Source organism: Phoxinus phoxinus (genome assembly GCF_949152265.1).
Source record: "Phoxinus phoxinus genome assembly, chromosome: 13".
In the NCBI taxonomy this organism is placed as follows: Eukaryota; Metazoa; Chordata; class Actinopteri; order Cypriniformes; family Leuciscidae; genus Phoxinus; species Phoxinus phoxinus.
The window spans coordinates 12,949,618-12,971,654 of record NC_136888.1 but is presented as its reverse complement, the minus strand read 5'-3'; the positions used below and the strand labels follow the sequence as shown (position 1 = coordinate 12,971,654).

At 37.4% G+C, this 22,037-nt stretch overlaps 1 protein-coding gene across 1 annotated transcript in view; it reads left to right on the top strand.

Annotated features, from left to right (window-relative positions):
• The first annotated feature begins 3,985 nt into the window (after positions 1–3,985).
• The window catches only part of snap25b (synaptosome associated protein 25b), a 46,962-nt gene continuing 28,910 nt past the window's right edge, over positions 3,986–22,037 (top strand). Inside the window, exon 1 of the mRNA XM_079632783.1 lies at positions 3,986–4,164. The gene's annotated coding sequence lies outside the window, so the exon portion shown is untranslated. The remainder of the gene's footprint in view (positions 4,165–22,037) is intronic.

Here is a 22,037-nt window from a genome sequence, read left to right as displayed (position 1 = left end):
GACACCTTTAAAACACACCGACAACTTGATATGCAAGTTGGCCATACGCTTTGCATGGAAAATGTTTTAAATGTTGTTCGTTCGTCACAATTGTAAGATGAAACCTCAGAAATTCAGAACACCTGCACATTGTTATTCCCAAGCTCTGACTCGGCACATTCACGTGAAGGAGACGCTGCAGACTCAGCTGGAACTCTACCTGTCATTCCACACTGTGCAACCGGGTGTGATGTTCAAGTGTCTGTTGCAGAAAGGACAAGACATTGAGAATGTCAATTCTTCTGAGCTACAGACAGAAGCAGAACAATAAATGAACAGGTCGATTTCCTGAAAGACTCAATCCTACACCGCGACTACTTAATGAAAGCAACGCCTTAAAAGGACGAGGAAATGATCATCTGCTCCAGCACAAGAGGTAATTGTCTTGATGTGGCACTCACAGGCACACTGACCTCAGCTCTTAATCTTTATCTCCAAACGGAAAAAAAAAGAAATAGAAGGGGGATTGGAGAATAAGGAAGGATGAATATGTAGAGGAGGTTAATCAAGAAAAGGTGAAACTTGTATTAAGTCCAAATGTTATTTTATCCTGGAGGCTGATTGGTCAAAACAGCAAAAAAAGTATAAAAAGAAACAACTATTATACAAAAAGGAACAGCATACAATAAAAAAAATAAAATAAAAAAAACAGACTACTGTATCCCACAATGCAATATGCTCATTTGAAGATTATTTTTGTCTTTTTGGGGAGCATCAAAATAAAGTGTCAGCAGATATTAAGCAGACAGTCCACTAATATTCTAATGACTGGTAGTTAACATGCAGAATGCAGATGCTAAGTTACTTATACCGGTAGTTAGTAGAATGTCTAAAGTGGACCATCGAAATAAATTGTTACCCTTTATCATGGAATAATGCATACCGTTTCAATTAGCAGTCTTAAAAATAGCAATTGGATGCCATAGCATAGTAGACTCCAATAAATAAATTAAAAGTGAATTGCACTTTAATTCTCACAGTTTGACTTCATAACTCACAGTATGACTCTCTATCTCACAATTTGACTTTTTTGTGTTTACTATATTTCTCAACTTCATGAGGTGGAAATGCTAGTATTCTGTGTGTGTCAGAGCAGAGCCTCTTGTACCTTTTCGATTAGTCATATTATGGCCTAAAATACAAAATTCCATTCAGAGACCATCATAATTAATGCTTAAGCAATCAATTACCACTGTTACCTTAATTCACATATTAAAGTGATTTGATCCAATTTGACATCTTCAGGTACTTGATAGTGAGCCATTAAGTCCTTTAAAAGCTGATATGCAGCAGCAATTTGCTAGATGTCATATCCGTACGAATTATTAAGATGCACACATGATATTTAGGGTGGTGGCTTTCTGTAAATGAGCCTCTTTTTATTATTTCATATGGATTTTCTTCTATATAATTATACATCTGCAGCCGTGTGATTAAGCCTTCAGATGGGGATATTGTTTCGGCAGCTTATTCACAGTTCAGCATGCAATCATCGTTAGTAGGCAAAGGATGAGGTTAATGACAGATTTCCCACCTTTTTTCTTTTCTTTTTTTTTTTACCACGAGCCACATACTGTAGAATAAGGGCTCTTTTTGACGTATTGTGGGGGTGGGTTCTGGCAGTGCTAATTGACAAGAAAGACTGAAGGGAATCTGGCTCAAATAAATGAGCTTTAATTGGTAACAGTGTGGGTCCTGTAAATGTGCGCTTGTGTCGAATAATTCAGGATTCATCAGCACTCGCCCTGCTGGTGCGAACAGAAAGAGCTCCAATGATATGTAAATCACATCTCATAATACAAACTAAACTCACATCCTAATCTGAATTTCAATATGCCAAACTTCATTCTGGATGACAGCGGCATCTTCAGACAGTGTAAACAAGACTCGGATGCTGAAGACAGCCGTGATAGTCTTGTAAGTGTAAATCAATACATTCACAGGGTCTCCTGTTTGTTGGTTGTTGCACTAACAAGCATCACTGTCTCATTTGTATGTGCCGAGTCAATATCGGCATCCTAGCAGTTCTTTTCTCAGTAACACTTTTATGAAGACCGTGCTTATAATAAATTATAGCTTTGTTTATACTTATACTTCTATACTTAAGTATTGCTATTTTATATATTTATAAAGACTCATAAAGACCTATATTGCATTATAACAGTTGTAGTTACATTTTATATTATATAATTACTTATAAGTCATGCATTTGCTCATCAATGCACATTATACACTGATTTATAAGTATTAATTAACCAGTCATATGGTCCCATGAATGTATTTATTATGATGCAACCTGCATTGCGATAACTATTATATTATAGTTACAATTCATTTTTAGTAATTCAGATTTATTTCTGTCAAATAAGTGAATATATTGTTATTATAGCCATGTTGTGTTGTTATAAACACTTATTGTGAGTGATAATACAGTTACTAACCTCTATAAATGCATCATTGATGGCTTTAGTCATCAAAATGCAAATTTCCTAAAGCTGTTAATGTTAAGAAATCATGAAGGTGTGCTCATTATACATTTTAAGTTTTTTACTTGTTAATGTAACTAATGAACAATAATCCCTGTAAAAATATATATGTTTTTTATCTTTTTTTAATGTTACATACTAGCAAAACACTGCAACAATATTTTTAAAGTATATTTTAATATTTAATATACCATACATATGGCTGAGGAGATATAGGTTTAAAAAAAATCAAAATTACCATTCATGACCTCTAATGCAAACATTAGCCATTAAAGACAGCAAACAAGTGTCTCTGGAACTATTTTATATTTTATCATTCATAAATCAGTGTATAATATGAGTATGCGCATTGAAAAAGCAAATGCATGACTTATAAATAAGTATAAAAACAATATAAATGTAACTATAACTGCTCTTATAATGCGGTATAAATCTTAATGAGTCTTTATAAATATATTTATATAATAGTAATACGTATAAATGGGGCTATAATTCATTATAAGCATGGTCTTCATAGAAAGTGTTACCCTTTTCTCCTCTGGTGTCTAAGAGGGTGTGTGTGATTTGTTGTACAGTGCATGTTTAAGCTAGTCGAACTGCTCTTTAGACAGTGTTTTATCTCCGAAGAATCCTGACCTTCATCTGTCCTGCAGAATCAAGTATCCAGATTTTATGTCTTGATTCGTCTTAATGTAGTGAAGCACTTTGCCAGATTGTTTTCTACTACTAGCGTACTGTTTCTCTCTCTTTCAGCTCCTCCTTCGCCAAAGTCAAACACAGCAACACGTTCTCCTCTATGCAAACACACTCCACAAAGAACAGTAAGCAGCAGACGTTTAGGAGCCATTAAATAATCAAATAAGTGCTATTGATTCCTTCCCCCTTATCTGAATCTCCAAGTCTCTATAGCTAAAGCGCTTTTATCTCTTGATCCTATTAGGAGATCAGGGAGGCTTGATGCTTGGGGCAAGAAACAAAAAAAGTTATTGGATATACAAACAAGTGACGACATAAAATTTGTAATTCAGCTTCTCAACAACTGTCATTTTTTATTGAAGAATAAACAGCTCCTAAAATCTGGAATGTTGACACAATTTTAATCTATTGATGCTCCTTTCGGAAGTCTTCCTTTGAATATTGTCTTGTGGGTGACTCTGGGGTCGAAAGTGTTGATGACCACTTCTCTGGGGCCACATCTATTAGGTGACCCCAAGGTCATTTACTAGAGTGTTAAATGAGAAGGAAAATGCTTCATTTCACAATCACAGCAAATCATATGGAGCCAAACAACCTACTGAACCCATGCACTCCAATTTAACATATAGCAGGGATCAATGAGTTCTAAATCTCATAGCAGCCTCGCCCTGGTGCTGAGGGTCATTGTGACGTTCGAGAGGCTCGTCATCCTGGATGAGGGCGGGGTTATTTACACTCACTCCGAGGCTGTATGGGCACGCCCTAGTGTTGAGGGTCATTATGACGTCAGGTGGGGGCACGCCATCTTTGATGAGGGATGAGGTTTTTTCACTCACTCACTCACTTACTCCAGAGCTGTGTGCACAAGCACTAGGTGACCCAAATCAGTGCTGAAGGAGGCAAGGCGATAGTAACATCCTCAACGTGGTTCATCGAGAGCAAGGTAGGTGTTTTTCTTTGTTTTTTAACCGAGCTTTTGCTGTAGACGCTTAACTCCCACAGGTTTAGTTCGTAATTTGTTTTTGTTATGGTGTAATTTGCGTTTTTATGTTCGAAGAAGTTTCGGGGATATATATCAGAGCTGTAATTGAGCGATTCAGAGCGTCGGCTCGTGCTCATGCCTGTTGTGTGGATTTCAGCACCACGGACAGCGCTCGTTAAGAGGCGCGCGCCAAAACAGTAAAAATAGACCGAACAAGCACGAAACTAGTTATTTAAACATCGAATTAATTCTTTTGTGGAAGTCAAGCCTCCATAGTACAAAGAAACGGTCTTCTTTCGAATTAATCATAGATGTGTCCTAGTTTTTGAGCAGATTGAAATAATGAGAATGTCCTTTTTTTTTTTTACTTGCATGAGATGCATTATGAAATTAATGTTTTCTCAAACAGCAAGTAGGGTTATTCTGGACTGTATTTGCAATCATAAGCTGTCGAAAAATATATATTTTTCCAAATAATGGTAGAATGTACTCTAAAAATGAGAAGCCATGCTATACTAAAAACCTCTTAATTGGTTAACTGTACGTTAACTTAATATATATATATTATTGTAAAAAAAATAAAAATAAAAATACAGCATGCATTGTATGTATAAGCTGCTTTGTTAAATATAAATATGGATTTAATTAAGCAATATATATACCTTTAAGGTAAAACAAAGTAAAAAAAAAAAAAAAAAATCAGTTATGTGCATTGGATTGTTTTGTATTGCATTTATATGATGTTACTATTATTTATAGCATTATTTTGCGATTTGAATGCAGTTGTTTATAAACATTGCTCTGTTTTCATGTCCATCATTGACCATAGTTGATGGAGAGGCCAGTTTTGATGAACTTTAAGTCATGTTGTGGCATTTTACAGTAAAAACTGATTTTAATGGCTCATATTTGATATATTAGCATTACACAATTTAATAACATACAGTCAGCAAAATGCCATACCATAATGCTTGCAACATCATCAATGTCATTTTTGCAAAGTTTACCATAAATTTATATATAAGCTTACCTTCCATGCTGTTATGTTTTTGAGGTTGTAACCTCATAAAGCACAACGATTATAATATAAGAATTTATAAGTTTGTTGATAGATGATAAACGTGATTGAAGTCTCAAATCATACATTAAAATACAGTGGGGGGGGGGGGGGGGGGGGTGAATTTAAAGGTTTAGCTGTTCTCTATTTCAATCAAAGCTGCCAAAAGTTTATCACATCTCTCCATGCGCAGTGAGCCAAGAGACGTCAATTGTTCAAGCAGAGCCTTGGGACTTGTAATGTTGGCATTACTCTTCTGTTTTAGGGGGAAGTAGCCAGTACGGATTGCATAACTGTTTATCTAGGCCAGGGTGTGTTTTCTTCGTCATCAGGTCTGTTTACAGCTTTATATCTTCCAACAGGGTGTTGGCACCGAATTGTTCCCCCGGAGAGGCTGGTGACAACAGAAAGACACTTTGTTTTAGGGGTTCACGTGCGAATGTTTGAGGAAAACGTGTCGTATTGCTGCTTTATTTTTAGATCAGTGTCGATATGATCCAGTTTTAGAAAAGAGCCGAGGTGCCTGAAGCAGGTGAAAGTGAAAATTTTGATCGCACACTCTACCTGCGTGTGTTCAGTGCCAAGGGACAACACAGCGTGAAGTCAGCACATGGTGTTTAAAAAGATGTGCTGTATTTGTCTAGAAATGATTTGGAGCCTTGAAAGGCAAAATGAACTGCTGTCTGCCTAATGTTGCGAGATATTTTCCCTTTTTAAAAGTAAATTTTACATTGTGACCTGTTCAGAAACATCACATCAGTCAGAGATTATGATATAACACGCTCCTTAGGCTGCATATGACTTTATTGGCCGTGTTGACGGCGCCGTATGTCAAACAGTCAGCATACAAATTGTCTGTTCGCTGGAATGTTCTCTTCCCTTGATGACTTTCATGATGACTAATGCCGTCCATGCTGTGCACATGACAGGCTCGTGTTCTGCTCTAGGCGTTGCGATGCTAACATGTTCAGGCTCCTCTGTAGGGTCAGAGAGATAGTTAGCAGTCCACATAAATGACTGTGGCTGGTGGCTTTAATGGATGGCTTCGTACAAGCTACCTCCGCTCCATCAGATTAGTACACTGGGCTTTATCCCTTCCTGAATGGGACACTCACTTTGGTTTTAAAGCTGTAATCCCCTCTGGTAAAGATGATTGCTTTGAACCTCCCGAACGCCGCCGCACTACACAGCCAACGCTCTGACACAAATATGACAATTATATAATCGTGAGGTTTTCGAATAATCATTCCATACTTGATTTTTTTTTTACGGTAGCGATGTTCAGCAGGTTTTTGTGGCGTCCTTTTTGGGTTGCGTCACTTGTCTGTGTGTAATCTATGGCATTTACCCAGAATAGAAACATTTTCTGAGGGCAGACTTTCATCTTTTTTTCCCCTCCTTTTTAAAAAAAGGACATGTGGTCTTTGATAACACAGCACATTTCACGGCTGGTTCTTCGCAACCGTATCATATCTGCTGCGTGTCTTCGGCTCGTCACGGGGCAAAACAAAAGTTTGTGCAACCTGCTTTTATGAATGTTTTTTCTCCTGCATGTCATGTTGTGCTTGTCATTGCGGTTGAGAACAAGTCTTAGTTTGTAGTTGGCCAAAGACAAATTTTCTCAATTTCTTGTAGTGCCTTTCACATTTACATTGCACATGTTTGAATGTCATTCGCAAACCATTTTAAAAATACCCAAGTATTTTTTTATTATTAAATATGACTTCTCATTTACATGAGAAGAAATGTAGATTGAGACTTGATTTCATCCCTTGGGAATTGTTTGGCTTGTGCGAAACATAGCATTTGGAGCCAAGCAGTTGGAGGCGAGAGTCTTCAAAAGTAAGAAAGATTCATGATAACAGGCGAAAAGGAATATAGTTGCAGAGGCGGAACAGGAAATTAATTTTTGATGAAAGATTATAAAGACAAGCACATTTTTATTTAAAACAAAGTGCACTGATGTTTTGCGTTGCAAGACTAAATGTGCACCGAGAAAGTAAAAAGAGTTGTTTTATATCCCAAGTTGATTATTTCATAGAGTATACGTTTAAATAGTGCTCTACATATGTTGTTTATAATGTCATGTGGCCTGTGGCTCCTTATGGTACAGTGTTTTTTGGCCTAGTTTTTTTTGCTGCTGCACTTTTACCTCATGTTTTATTCACTCTTTCTTCAGCTTTAAAATTTCTACCATGGATTTTACATGATCTTACGGACTGTAGCAGTTTTTGCATTCGTACTGCGGTAGAGTAGCAATGTTCGTTGTTAGGAACAAGGAGGCGGGAACCGGCGAACTTTCACAAACTTTTAATAAAATAAATAAACAAATACAAAAACGAAAGTAAAGACAGCAGCCCCTCACGGACGACTGCTGTCACATATAACAAAACACAACATCAAATAAAATAGTCCAGGCCTGGTCCTCTCTCGATCTTCACTGTCGTCGCTCCTCCTTTTATGTTTCCGCTCCTCCATGAGAAATACGAGACCGGTGCGTCGCTCATTAGTAATCACGCCACGCGTCGTTCTCTCTCCTTGTCCTGCTCGCCACATAGAGTTTTATAAATTTAACCACAGTCACAGTCTCTATCAAGTACGATGTTAACCCTAATGCTCAAAATAATTAATTGGTTTGAGAAGAGCAAACTTTGTTTAAACAAATTATTTAATTGTTTTGAGTATAATGAACTTGTTACTTTTAATTTAGTTTAACTTAAATGTAACTGACTGGGCTGGAGCTTGAGCTTATTTTGAGAACAGATGTGTTAAATGTTCGGCAATGCTTATATTCATTCAGCAATTGCTAAGCTAATCAAAGCCATGTGTTACCAATTAGCAAGCTAGCATTTACTGAATTAGTTAATTATAGCTAGTTGTGTTTCCACTACTAAAAGTATTTAAGTTGAGATTACATAATAATTTAAGTTAAATGAGCTGTATGAATTAGCTTACTCAAATACTTCAAGTTAAGAGCAATTAACATCCATAGTACAAAATAAAAAATCTGTTAGTTCTGTTTACTTAACCTTTGAATTTCTTAATAACTTAAAAAAATTGAGGTAACTGATTGCCTCAAATTTTTTGAGTTTTGCCAACTTATTCGGGTTTACAGTGTATGAGTTGTTGTTCCTCTTAAAAGCTTAAAAGAGGAAATATAATGCATTTGTTGTATAATACATAAGTTTATTAAAACGATGTGCATTTGCATTTTTATGCAGATCCGTTGTTGCATTTTGAGTTTTATTCATGACTTGCGTTCAAAGCCTGTAAGAAAATGAATGGTTCTTCTCCTGAGAATACCTCCTCTGGGAAAAGTGTTCCCCTCCTTTTATTAAAGCTATTTGATACAAAAAAGCAGATAACGTAATGAATAATAAAACAGGTATTACTGAGCACAAATAACTCTGCCTGTGTCAGAAATGAATTCCACCTTTCTGCATCACCTTTGCTTGCTGTCCCCAAACTTGCCTTTGGCAAGGAGAGAGAAAATAGACTCATAGCACAAATATGGCCCTCGGTTAAACTCTCCATTTTCCCACTGATTTAGGACCAATTCCCCTCCCACGGATTCTGTCTGCAAACATAACGAGAAAAATGCAAAACCGATGTCCGATTTTGTTTACAGACGCAATATCTCCAAAGCAACACATGGGAGCATGCTGGTTTGGAGCTCTCTGATAAAGAAAGTTTCTCAGTGGAGGGCCGGCCACTGCTCCAGGGACTCTCCTTGATCCTGGGATCAGGGTTTTAATGGAGATAAGCCTGTGGTGTGTTGGAGTTATTGCCCAGGGGTTTAAGGGTCATATGTGACCAGATGGTCCCTTGCAAACTGAGCAGAATGAAGCCATAGCCCTGAGCATGGGGAGTCGTGGGATGGTGGGGTTGGAGGACGGGACCTTTGGAAGCACAGGGTCAGGCTAAATATGCTGACAAGTACATTTTGGTCACGGGGGTCACCACTGAGGTTTAGAAGTACATTGCGTCTGCTTTCTCTGATGTTTGTTTTGAGTAACATATTATACAGTCGATTTAAATAATCAATGATCATAATCAAAATTTTGATTTGGCCTTTATTTTCATATTTTCAGTTATCATTTTAATAATTGAAATTTTTGTTTAAGTTTTAGTAATTTAGGCGAAACGCTTTTATTCTAACCCCTTAACCGGATTTCGCTTCTCTGTTTTCGATCAGCTAATTTCGAGCCGACTCCAGGAAAGTTTTCAGTCCAGTGATCCAGTAAACAAAAGCTTTTAAACAATCAGTCCAAAACAGTGCTAATATAAAGAAAACAGTCCACCACTGTATGGCCATATGATAAGCAAACAACGTTTATCGGCAAGATAGAGCAAACCAGCTTCTCCCTAGTAAAATTTTGATGTGAACTGTAAAGATGATTGCGGTGACGTACAGGAGTCGTACAGTAAGCATGCCTGAGCTGATCGCACATTGTATTTATGCACAGACACATTTCAGTGCATTCATGTTGTTTCCACACACATTCAGGGTAATGTTTTTAATTGTGTGTATGTCAGGCTCCAATCGTGTTATTTCTTGATGGAAATAACATTACTCTATTTAGAAGTGCATATATTTTTGGTCAAGATCTTGTATTGACAATGCAAGAGTCCAGCACTCTGTAAAGTCTCCTCCAGCACATCCCAAAGACTTTCAATGAATTTAAGGTCTGGACTCAGAGGAGCCAATTCATGTGTGGAAATGATTCTTCATTCTTACACAGTTTGAGCCTGATGAATCTTGACATTGTCATCCTGGATGTGTTGGCCATGATGTGTCTTCCTACATGGTTGTTTAAGAAATGAAAAGCTACACACTCCATCTATTAGAGTCATAAGAACTGTTGCCACACATATAACATGCTAGAAACATAATAACCACTGCAATAATGATCCAATCATATACTTTTTAAAATCCAAACAGCAACTTTTTATTTTTTGACCAGGCAGCGTATATGTAGCTGTGTATTTTAAAGGGGTGGTTGATTATGATTTCACTTTTCTAACTTTAGTTAGTGAGTAATGTTGCTGTTTGAGCATAAACAACATCTGCAAAGTTACGACGCTCAAAGTTTAAAGCAAAGGAAGATATTTGCTTTTAAAGAAACCGTTTTTTAAGGACTACAACAAACGGCTGGTAGAGACTACACAACATTCCTCCCAGGTTAGTGACATCACCAACCCTAGAATTTACATAAACCCCGCCGCCGCAACACGATTTATAGAATAGGCTTGTTTGAGATGAGCAAAATCTGCGCAGAACCGATCACCGGTGATGCATGCGGGTTAGAAATGTGTCCGAGTGTGGTCCGCCTGGCTCTGATGTCATGCGGACGTATGTATAAAAACTCTCGCGACCGCAAGCTGCACGTGTCGGATTCTGCAGTTGCTCTCCACCGACTCCGCTGATCAAATGCATGATGGGAAATGACTTGCTGACGACACAGCTTAATGCTCATTGGTTTAAACAACCATGATGTATTGTTCTCTTTTAAAATGTTTGATTTAAAACTCAGATTTTTATGTGTATAAATTATGAGCGAATATTGCAAACTTCTGACAGCGTGATGTCTATATGGGTTATGTTATGTCATTTCATTTAAATATATATATATATATATATATATATATATAAAGATATGTCTGTATTAAAGTAAAAATGATTGATAAACACGTATTTGGAATGGAATTAAATAACAAATAGCCTACTTTGGGTGTCTTGTTCATTATATTTATTTTCATATAAAAGCAACAGAACTTAAATTACATTCAGTTGATTAGCAACACCGTGCACGAGCGTGGATCCCGCTATTTTCGCCTTTGATCACGCAGGTGTAGGATCCACCGCGAGAAGAAAGATCTGTCCGTCTTTCAGACAAACAAGCACTTCTCAAACAAGCCTATTATCATGACAGAATATGCTAATCAATGACTAGAATATAGTCCACATCAGCAACATAAATTCATCAACTAACCATTCAGAAATGTCCTGTTGCTTCTACATGTTGTCACTTCATCTTGAGTCTCTCCATCATTGTCTGACTCCAGTTTGAACATAAAAGGATAAAAGTTTCAGAATTTTTGTTTTGTTTTGTAAAATGGTAAATTTGGTAAAATGACACAAGCGCTTGAAGCACCTCCCCCTGTGCCAGGAGCAGCAGCTCATTTGCATTTAAAGGGACAAACACAAAAACGGTGCGTTTTTGCTAACCCTCAAAAAGTGACAGTTTTAACATGCTATATAAAAATATATGTGGGGTAGTTTGAGCTAAAACTTCACACACACACTCTGGGGACATCAAATACTTATTTTACATCTTGTGATAAGGGCATTATACCACCCCTTTAACAGATTTAATTTTGCATGCAACATATACATTGTAAATAGTGACTTGTATTATATGAGATGTCTTTCCACTTCTGATGTCCCCCTGTCTGCTGCCTTTGATGTCACAGCTCAGGATAGTCATTTGTGAAGGGTTTGAGACTGTGTTTTTGAGACTAACAAATAGCTCTCTCGAAGCTATTATCAACATCCTTGGTTGAAACAAACTAATGAAAGGTGATTATGTAAGATGCAGTCTTATAAATAGTAAGATGTCTAGCAGTAAGCTAAGGGATTTCACCACAGGTAAAATGTGTTTTTAGGCTTTTATATAAAAAAGCAGCAACATAAATATGATGAAAGACCAATGTTCAATAAGTTTCTTTTTTATTTATTCATAAAAAAAACATGGAATAAATATATATTCCTTGTATAGGATTTCTTTAGTATATCTATAGTATACCTAGTATATCTTTATTCTAGCTGTTACAATAGCTGACAAAAATAAATTCTTATTCTTGTCATTTATATATATATATATTTATATCTTGGCCTTTATTTTCACTATTTATAACGTAATGAAAGTGAATAAATACTGGGAATATCAAACTCCAAAATGTCTTTGAAGCCATTTGATGGCTTTTGTTTGAGAAACAGACTGAAAATTAAGCCATTATTCAATGAAAATTCAAGCTCATTCAAGCTTGAAAACCCCTGCTGTCATACATTTTAATTGCATGAAAAAAACACGTGTGTGTTCCACAGAAGAGAGAAAAATCATATTAAAATAGCTTTGAATGTATAAACTGATTTTTGAGTCTGAACCATCCATAGTAGGATTAATATTTAGATATTGTACATACCGCAACAGAATCTGGTCCTGTATATTCCTAGTGCATAGTGGGTTTTATAAGAGCCAGTCAAGTCCATGTTCAGCCCACACTGTAAAACATTTTTTACCTCCCCAAGTCAAAATATTCTAGTGACTGAATTATTGATTGGCCCAAGTGAAATTCTGTAAAATAAATTGAATTAATTGTTGCAATAGTCTGTTAAAATTGGCTCAATGAGAAATAATATGTCAGACTAATTAAAAAATTTAGATGTTATCAGTCACTAGAAAATTTTGACTTGGGGATATACATTTTTTTTACAGTTCAGTGTCTCCACAAAAAAAACAGTTACATTAATAATCTTGACCTCATATTTCTCATTGAATAATGTATGTCTGCAGTGTACTGTAAAGGCACAGACAGATGTGACAGTGTGCAGCACTGACATTTTCACCGTCCTTGACATAGAATCAGCTACATCTGAAGACCCACAATGCACTTCCGAAGACTTCACCATCCTATACAACCCATGTGTCTTTAACAGATTTTGAATTAAAGTCTCATTTAAAATGCAGCGAAATTAGAAATTGAAGGCTATTGTGATGTTAATGATGGAAAGTGTCAAAATAATGGGAAATATTACAAAATTCAAGCTTTCTTTGAGCTCAAATCTGTTTTAGAAGAGCGTGGGGAATATTATATGGGAAAACGTATCATTGGAATATCGGTTTTAATGGGTTTTACTGAAACAAAGAGCTATACGTGACATCCTCTCCATCACAGGGCTGAGATCATGATCGTGTCCTACTTTCAGAGTCGACTCTGCCTCTCAATGCAACGCCGAGCATGATTAATGTGTTTCAGTGTGTTTTCCAAACGGGGGTACAGTATTTTATCAGCCTTGACTGAGTTTCTGTTGACATTAGGATATTAACACTGCCAATTCACTTCCTGCTAAGATACCTCCTCTGGAGTTACAGAATTCAATTCCCCTGAGTTTCCGTAATTCTATAGACGTCTACGTTTGGGGATTGGTTATAGCCGACCTTTGTGTTCGACCTTGAGGAGCGGCGTAAGCGTCAAAACAACGGTCTGAGGAATGGAACCTTGCGATTTCGTGACAGCTACATTCAAATATTTAATCACACGCTTCGCAGACGGCCGACTCATGCTAACCTACTTTCTCCGTTTTTTTATCTCACCTTGGAGAACTATTGTCTTCTGGAAGGCTGATTAGGTTTGATGAGCTGTTTTTGTGATGAGCAGGATTTAATAGTTAATTATTAGAGGTGGCAGAGCTCTCAGGGGGTCAGGTGGAGTTGATTTTTTACTTCTTCTGACCATCTTCCATGGTACAATTGATGCAATCTATTTTTTAAATGGATAGTTCACACAAAAAATGTTATTCCTCATGTCGTTCCAAATCAGGATTTTTCTTTTCTTCAAAAAGCAGATGTTTTGAAGAACATTCACACTGTTCGATATTGTAACGTGCAATAAACCAACCAGAGTCTCATCTCCCATTCCCTTTAAAAGCCAGTTGCGCTCGCGCCATGGCGTATTCGCTATTTACATGGCGGAATTTGCAAGTGGAAAAACTGAACGCTTCTCTAGCGAGGAAACGGATCTGCTCGTGCGCGAGGTTAAAGCACCGAGCAAACCATCTGGGACATTCCATCATATCTTTATGTACACGATATTAATCTTTTACATTGTAATCCTTTTATTTGTAATATTTTGCATGTTTGTGTGCTGCTGAGTGTCCTGTGTGTGTGTAATAAGCAGAGTGTACATGCGTCGTGGACCCGCCTATAGGCGCACATTACTAATGCGCTCTTTAAATAACAAAAAAAAAAATACTGAATACTGAATACGAATATTGACTTTAGAGCAGGTTTCAGTTGGTCAATGGCGCATTGGTCTTTCTGTTGCCTCCAAATAGCAACGCGCCAACAATGCACCTGAACACACCTCGTTTTCAGACCAACAAGCCCATGAGCGCACAAATATGCGCAAATGCATTTGCTATTTAAACAACGTGGCGCAGGACGTGAAAATGATAACTGCGTCGGGCTGGAACTAGCAAAAAAACACTTGCGTCGTGCCTGGCACCGCATTTCACCAGCTGTATGATAGACCCCTTAGTTTGCATACTGTATAAAATTAAATTAAGTTTTATGTAACAAAGTTCGGGAGGAGCATGTTCAGGTAATCATCCAATCAGCACGAGAAGGAGCCAGTATAAATAAAGCCTTTCCTTACCTCCTGTCTCATGACTAATTTCTCAGCATCCCACCTCCACCCCTTCACCCCACATTCGGCTGGGTCCGTTCATAGATACCTATGATCTCTAAAGTTATGGGGGGGAGTACTCTGGGGTCGGGCCGAATTCTGAGCTCAGAGCCCTCCCCCCGGACAGCAAGCCAAATACGCATTATAATATTACATCAGATTTCATTAACATGTAAACTCGTGAAAGGTTCTTGATTGGCATGATGGTTCCATAAAGAACCTTTAACATCCATGGAATTGTGCGCAAAAGTTTCTTTATAGCAGTTTTTTCTTAATTAAAATGTTCAATTCAATTCAATTCAAGTTTATTTGTATAGCGCTTTTCACAATACACATTGTTTCAAAGCAGCTTTACAGAAAATGCATTTCAAAAATATACATACAAAAATACAGTTAGTTAATCATGAAATTTAGGGCATAACATATCGCCGGCGTTGGGTCGTCTCTTCACAGGCGTCGAGTCGTCTCATCACAGGCGTTGGGGCATCTGAAGTCTCCATGAGAGGCTGGATACATAACTGGAGCTGACGAACTCTATTTGAGTTATCTCGGGACAGGCGTCCCGAGATAACAACAAAAAAGGCAGATGGGAAATAATTAGCGTAGCTGCTGTTCATAATATGAATGCATTTGATCTGATTTAACTGTAGTATAAAAGGTATGAGATGCATCATGTGAATGCTTGGCTAAAGAGATGCGTCTTTAATCTAGTTTTAAACTGGTAGAGCGAGTCTGAGCCTCGGACAATATCAGGAAGGCTATTCCAGAGTTTAGGAGCTAGATGTGAAAACGCCCTCCCTCCTTTAGTGGACTTAGATATCCTAGGTACGACCAGAAGCCTCGAATTTAGTGATCTTAAAGAGCGCGATGGATTATATGGCGATAGAAGATCTCTTAAATACACAGGAGCTAAACCATTTAGGGCTTTATAGGTCAGTAACAATACTTTGTAATTGATACGGAACTTAATAGGTAACCAGTGTAGAGATGATAAAATTGGTGTTATATGATCATATTTTCTTGACCTAGTAAGAACTCTAGCGGCTGCATTTTGGACTAACTGTAGCTTGTTTATTGAGGATGCAGGACAACCAGCTAATAGAGCATTACAGTAATCTAGTCTCGAGGTCATGAATGCATGAACTAACTTTTCTGCATCAGAAACTGATAGCATGTTACGTAGCTTAGCAATGTTTCTAAGGTGGAAAAAGGCTGTTCTTGTGACATTTGAAATATGATTTTCAAAAGACAAGTTGCGGTCTAGTATAACACCCAGGTCTTTTACTGTAGAGGATAAAGTAACAGGACGTCCATCTAGATTAAGGTTGTATTGTAAGAGGTTTTGTGGGCAGTTTTTTGGACCAATCAGTAATACCTCCGTTTTATCTGAATTTAATAGAAGAAAATTACACGTCATCCAATATTTTATATCTTTAACACACTCTGTCATTTTAGATAATTTAGTGTTATCATCTGGTCTAGATGAAATATATAATTGAGTGTCATCAGCATAACAGTGGAAACTTATTCCATGTTTTCTTATAATATTACCAAGTGGCAGCATATAAATTGAGAATAGCAGGGGGCCTAATACAGATCCTTGCGGCACTCCATAATTTACTGACGTTATCTTTGATTTTTCCCCATTTAAATGGACAAAATGGTAACGGTCTGATAGGTACGATCTAAACCAGCTTAATGCCTGTCCCTGAACACCAGTGTAATTTTGAAGTCGATCTAAGAGTATTTTATGATCTATAGTGTCAAACGCAGCGCTAAGATCGAGTAAAACTAGTATTGAGATACAGCCTTGGTCAGAAGCTAAAAGTAAATCATTTGTAATTTTAACCAGCGCAGTTTCTGTGCTATGATGTGGCCTGAATCCAGACTGAAACTTTTCATAGATATCGTTTTCTTGCAAGAAAGAGCACAATTGAGCGGACACAACTTTTTCAAGTATTTTAGACATAAATGGAAGATTTGAAATGGGTCTGTAATTTGCTAGGTTATTTGGATCTAATTGTGGTTTCTTAATAAGAGGTTTTATAACTGCTAGCTTGAATGTTTTTGGAACATGTCCTAAAGATAAAGACGAGTTAATAATATTGAGAAGAGGCTCTTCCACTACAGGTAACACTTCTTTCAGTAGTTTAGTGGGTATTGGATCTAATAAACATGTTGTTGGTTTAGATGCAGTGATAAGTTTATTTAGCTCTTCCTGTCCTATAGTTGTAAAGCGCTGTAGTTGTTCTTGAGGGGCGATAATTGAGGCTGAATCATAAGACGCTGTCAAAGATTGTACATTTACAATTGTGTTTCTGATGCTTTCTATTTTCTCAGTGAAGAAATTCATGAAATCATTACTATTAAAATGTAACGGAATATTTTGTTCAGGTGATGTCTGTTTATTTGTTAATCTAGCCACAGTGTTAAATAAAAACCTTGGATTGTTTTGGTTATTTTCTATTAGTTTGCGGAGATGCTCAGCCCTGGCTGCTTTTAGAGCCTTTTTATAACGTGACATACTGTCTTTCCACGCGATTCTAAAGACCTCTAAATTAGTTTGTTTCCATTTGCGCTCTAAGTTACGAGTTTCTCTCTTGATAACATGCGTAGCACTGTTGTACCATGGTGCTTTAGTTTTCTCTCTAACCTTTTTTAGTCTAATTGGTGCAACAGTTTCTAATGTACTAGAGAAAATGGTGCTCATACTGCTAGTCATTTCCTCTAGCTCATCTGTTTGTTTGGGTTCACTGAGGAGCGGAGATAGATCAGGTAAGCTATTCAAGAATCTATCTATAGTGGTTGGAAGGATTGTTCTGCCTGGTCGATAACGTGGCGCAACATGACACATTTCAGCCGTACGTAGTATGCAAGTTACCATGTAATGATCAGTGACATCATCACTTTGCGGTATAATATCTATATTGGTTGGATCGGTTCCATATGATATAATTAAATCTAGAGTATGATTAAGACGATGAGTGGGACCACTAACGTTTTGCTTGACCCCAAAGGAGTTTAATAAATCTGTAAACGCAGCTCCTAACGCATCATTTGTGTTATCAACGTGTATGTTGAAATCTCCAACAATTATTGCCTTATCGACATTGACCAATAGATCTGAGAGAAAATCTGCAAACTCTTTTAGGAAATCAGCGTAAGGCCCTGGCGGTCTATATACGGTAGCCAAGGCTAGAGATAATAGGGATTTCTTTCTTACATCTAGGAGCGTAACATTTAGAACAAGTACTTCAAACGAATTAAACCTGTGACCTGTTTTCTGAGTAACATTAAGAATATCTCTATAGATTGTTGCAACACCGCCGCCACGACCAATCAGACGGGGCTCATGCTTATAACCGTATCCTGGTGGAGTGGACTCATTAAGACCGAAATAATCATTTGGTTTAAGCCAGGTTTCAGTAAGGCAGAGTACATCGAAGCTATTATCAGTGACCATTTCATTTACAATAACCGCCTTAGGTGTAAGCGATCTAATGTTTAGAAGACCTAGCTTTAGAAATTGTTTTTGTTCACTAATATTGAGATTTTCTGGTTTAATCACAATTAGATTTTTCTTAGATCCTACAGTAGATTTATTGTTTGGCCTCACTAAACGAGGAATAGACACTGTTTCTATATAGTGTTCTACACTGGTACTTATATCAATTAATTTGGGACAGCAAAGAAATGTTCTTCACACTAACAAAAAAATTGTTATTTTCAGAACTGTTCACTGAAAGATTCTTTGTGAAACCAAAAATGAAAACCCCATTTCTTTTTTCGGTGTGGATAGAATGGAGAGAAATCTGTTTTTAAGGGTTGGATGGTTCTTCAGGTTGCTTGGTAACTTGCAAATTACCAAACACTTGTCTGTGCTGTTTGGATGTCCCACCATTTTCTTTTTCTCTCTATCTATTTTATGTCCTTGACTCACCCTGATTGTTATTTTGAGTTGGCTTGCAAATTCAACATTTTGATATGTCTTATATGAAACCTTGTTTGTAAAAGTTTGGTTTTGATTTCCTTTGTTTATCCTCATTCTCCACTTCTTTTCTGGTTGTCATGGTTATCAAGCTTTAAACTGAATGGGATTTGCAGTCTAATGGCTGTCTAGATCAGGTAATGGTAGAAGTGTGGGAAAAAAACCTTTGCTGTTACTGACATACAGGGAAGTATAAGCTTCAGGATGGGAGGTCACAGCTGGAATATCCTGTGACATGGTTTTGCGCGGAATGAGATCTGATTATGCTGCATATTAAGGGAACATTTGGTGTGGCATGAGACTAAATCATGCATAAAGGCACTTCTGCAAGAGTAAACATCACATATGACTATAATTAGACTCATGTCTGTGCCAGATAACACTGTGCTGGAAGTGTTTTCTGGGGAGCGAAATCTTTCAAAGTTTTGCTCCTTGGGTCACAGCCAGTGCTTGCAATGCCAAGCGAGATGCGAGAAGCGAGCATAAATACATTAACTGACGTATTATACAAAATATTTTGGTAGAAATACACTAAATTATTATACACTATCATATGAATCTTAATCTTGGGGTGAAATTTACTAAACAGTGCAAATTAGCGTAAGAGCGCAATCCCATAAAAGCGCCGATTGGAGTGGAAAGTTCAGCGGGTGATTTACTGGCAATGTGCAAATTAAAGAACACAGACGCATCCGGATCATTTCATAATGTCCAAAGCAATCTACCAAGAGCAGAGCAAATTAGCGGTTGGTTTAAGACGTGCTTTTTTTTGGGCGTTAAATAATGGTGCAAATACCAGTAAGTTGACTAGCACAAACCTTAGTGAATCACCCCGTACGATTCATTTAAATATTCTCCTTCCATAAAGTTTGCGGCTGAAAGGAAAAACTGGGTCAGTTTAATAAAAAGAAAAACATTTTGAACAAAAAGCTGAGAAAATCGCTTTTTTTGTGTGTTTTTTCTCTTTCAGTGTACCCTACCGTATAACAGTGAAAACACGGAGAGCCCGTCAATGGCGGGAAGCGTTGTCTCATGAATTACGGAAAATTCCGTCAATGAGAAGGGGAGTGGGGGGTAATTGACAGTCCAGGTACATGTATATGAATGAGAGATTTAATGAATCTTATAAGTTGTTCTAAGTGAATTGAACAGAAGGGGCGGGACAACACAGTAAGCTTGCAGTAAAGAGAGCCAATAGGCCATAAATCCTCTTTGAGTGGTGGGTTTAATCTGTGGCCCTGTGTCATCTGGCATGGCCGATGTGACACAGCCTGACGGGTTTAATACACATCAGGCAGAAGGTCTCTGGAGGGCCGGCAGTTCGATCTTCTTTGGAGGATATGTTGAGTGACAGGCTCTGTTTATCTACTGATCTCTAACATCCAATTATTTTTGTGGACTCTGCTTGTTTGCTATAAAAAGAGACTCATTCTTTGCTCTCTTCGTGAGATGTGGAGGTAGACGTGGTAACATCTGGTCGGGTCTGGACCGGGGTCATATTCATCTTCTTCAAATACCTCACATTGTGTTGGATGCTCATCGAACATTTTGTCCTTCATCAGGCAGTCTTTTTTATTGTATGTTTCATCATTGCAAGCTATTCTTAACTGTGCAGGGTAACACATCCTGCCAAGCAATGTGCTTTTGAGATTTGTACTGGGTTGTGTTAAAAAGAAGCACCTGGTCTTTTCTTTGTCAGCACTTACCTGATATTGCTTGCAACACGAAGATTCGCTTAAACAAAATGTGCTCATTGGAGGTCAATCTGTCATCACAATGAGCTCCAAAAACTACATGAATCTTACATTATTTCATTAGTTCCCAGCAAGCAATTTTGCATTTAAAAGATGTCTAATAGCCATCCAAACACGGCCATGACATCTAGGCTAAAACGAGGCAAAATTTGGACTGTCAGTTAAAATTTAATAGACGTCTAACCCAAGAATAGACTAGTCATCAATTATATAACATGTTAAAGAAATGAAACCAAACACCTTGTAATCTCTGTTGACATGATGGATACATCTTGCAAGTTATTTTGGCAAAAACTAATTCAAGGTTATTTTGGCTAGAAGTGGGTTACTCATAGCCGGACTATATCGGGTCTATAGTTAACCTAGACGGTGAAATGGCATCTATTTATTACTGGGCATTCTTAACGCAGTATCATATAAGATATCATATGAAATATCAGATTCTGTTGCTTTATTTTTTAGTAGTATTTTTTATTGTATAGCTGCAGTAATTTCTCAAAGTAAGACTCAGTTGGATGCTGTTTATCACATATTGTGGTCTGTGAAAATGTCAGATCACTCAGAGTGCTCAGTGTTAATTATTCTGCTTATTTTATATTCACAATAGCAGCTGAGTCATTAATGTGGTTTTGTCTGCCGTTAACATTAAGCATCGCATTTTCGAGGGTCTCTTTAGCATCAGCTAAAACGTTGAACTGAGGGTTATTTGATCCAGAAATAAAATTATGTGTTCTTTTCAATCGAGGCGGATTTGATGGCTGAATCAAAATATTTCAAAACCAAACCCTTTGAACCATGTTTTTTTTCCAGTGCTGGTTCAGGTCTTTATTTATAATAATCGTCAAGATTCATCACCATCACATCGAATACAAACGCATATGGCAAATGTTGTATAGAGATAACAGCATTTGGCATTTGTGCAACATAGTTTTATGCTTTCACTCATGAATATAAAAGGTCAAACTCCTCCAAAATAATAATCAAGACACATGGTATAACAATAGAGCGGTGTTGCTGTTTTTTATGTGGCCAGAGTTCAACAAACCTGTTTCTCAATGTCAAGGTTGCCGTATATATATCAACCTTGTGCTTGCCCTTCACGTCAGAGGTGGTTTGCACGACACAACATTTGCCAAAGGGATAAACGAAATGACCTTTTGCATTATGAAGGGAGAACTGCAATGCGCATGCCCTTATATTGCTATCTATTGGTGTGGTTTGGTTAATACAAATGGGTTTTCATTAAACCCTCATTCTTGTAGGTTGCATAATTCTCCCTCAGAAATTGAAATTGATTAAGATATGTGCCAGTAAAGGCTTGCAAAGTCTTTAATGGGAAAGTATCTCTATGACTGGCATTTTAACTGCTATAAAATGCCTTGTAGTTGAGTAAAAATTGGTTCTGATACGTCAGTCCATGACTGTTTTCCTGTCTGGATTACAAGAAAAAGCAGCGTCCACGCACGGCTGACACGTTTGGGGGGCGATGTAGTTTTTCTCTTGGGGTGTGGATTAAGCTGGTTTGGCGGATAAGCCACGTCCTTGATAAACAATGATTTACAAGATG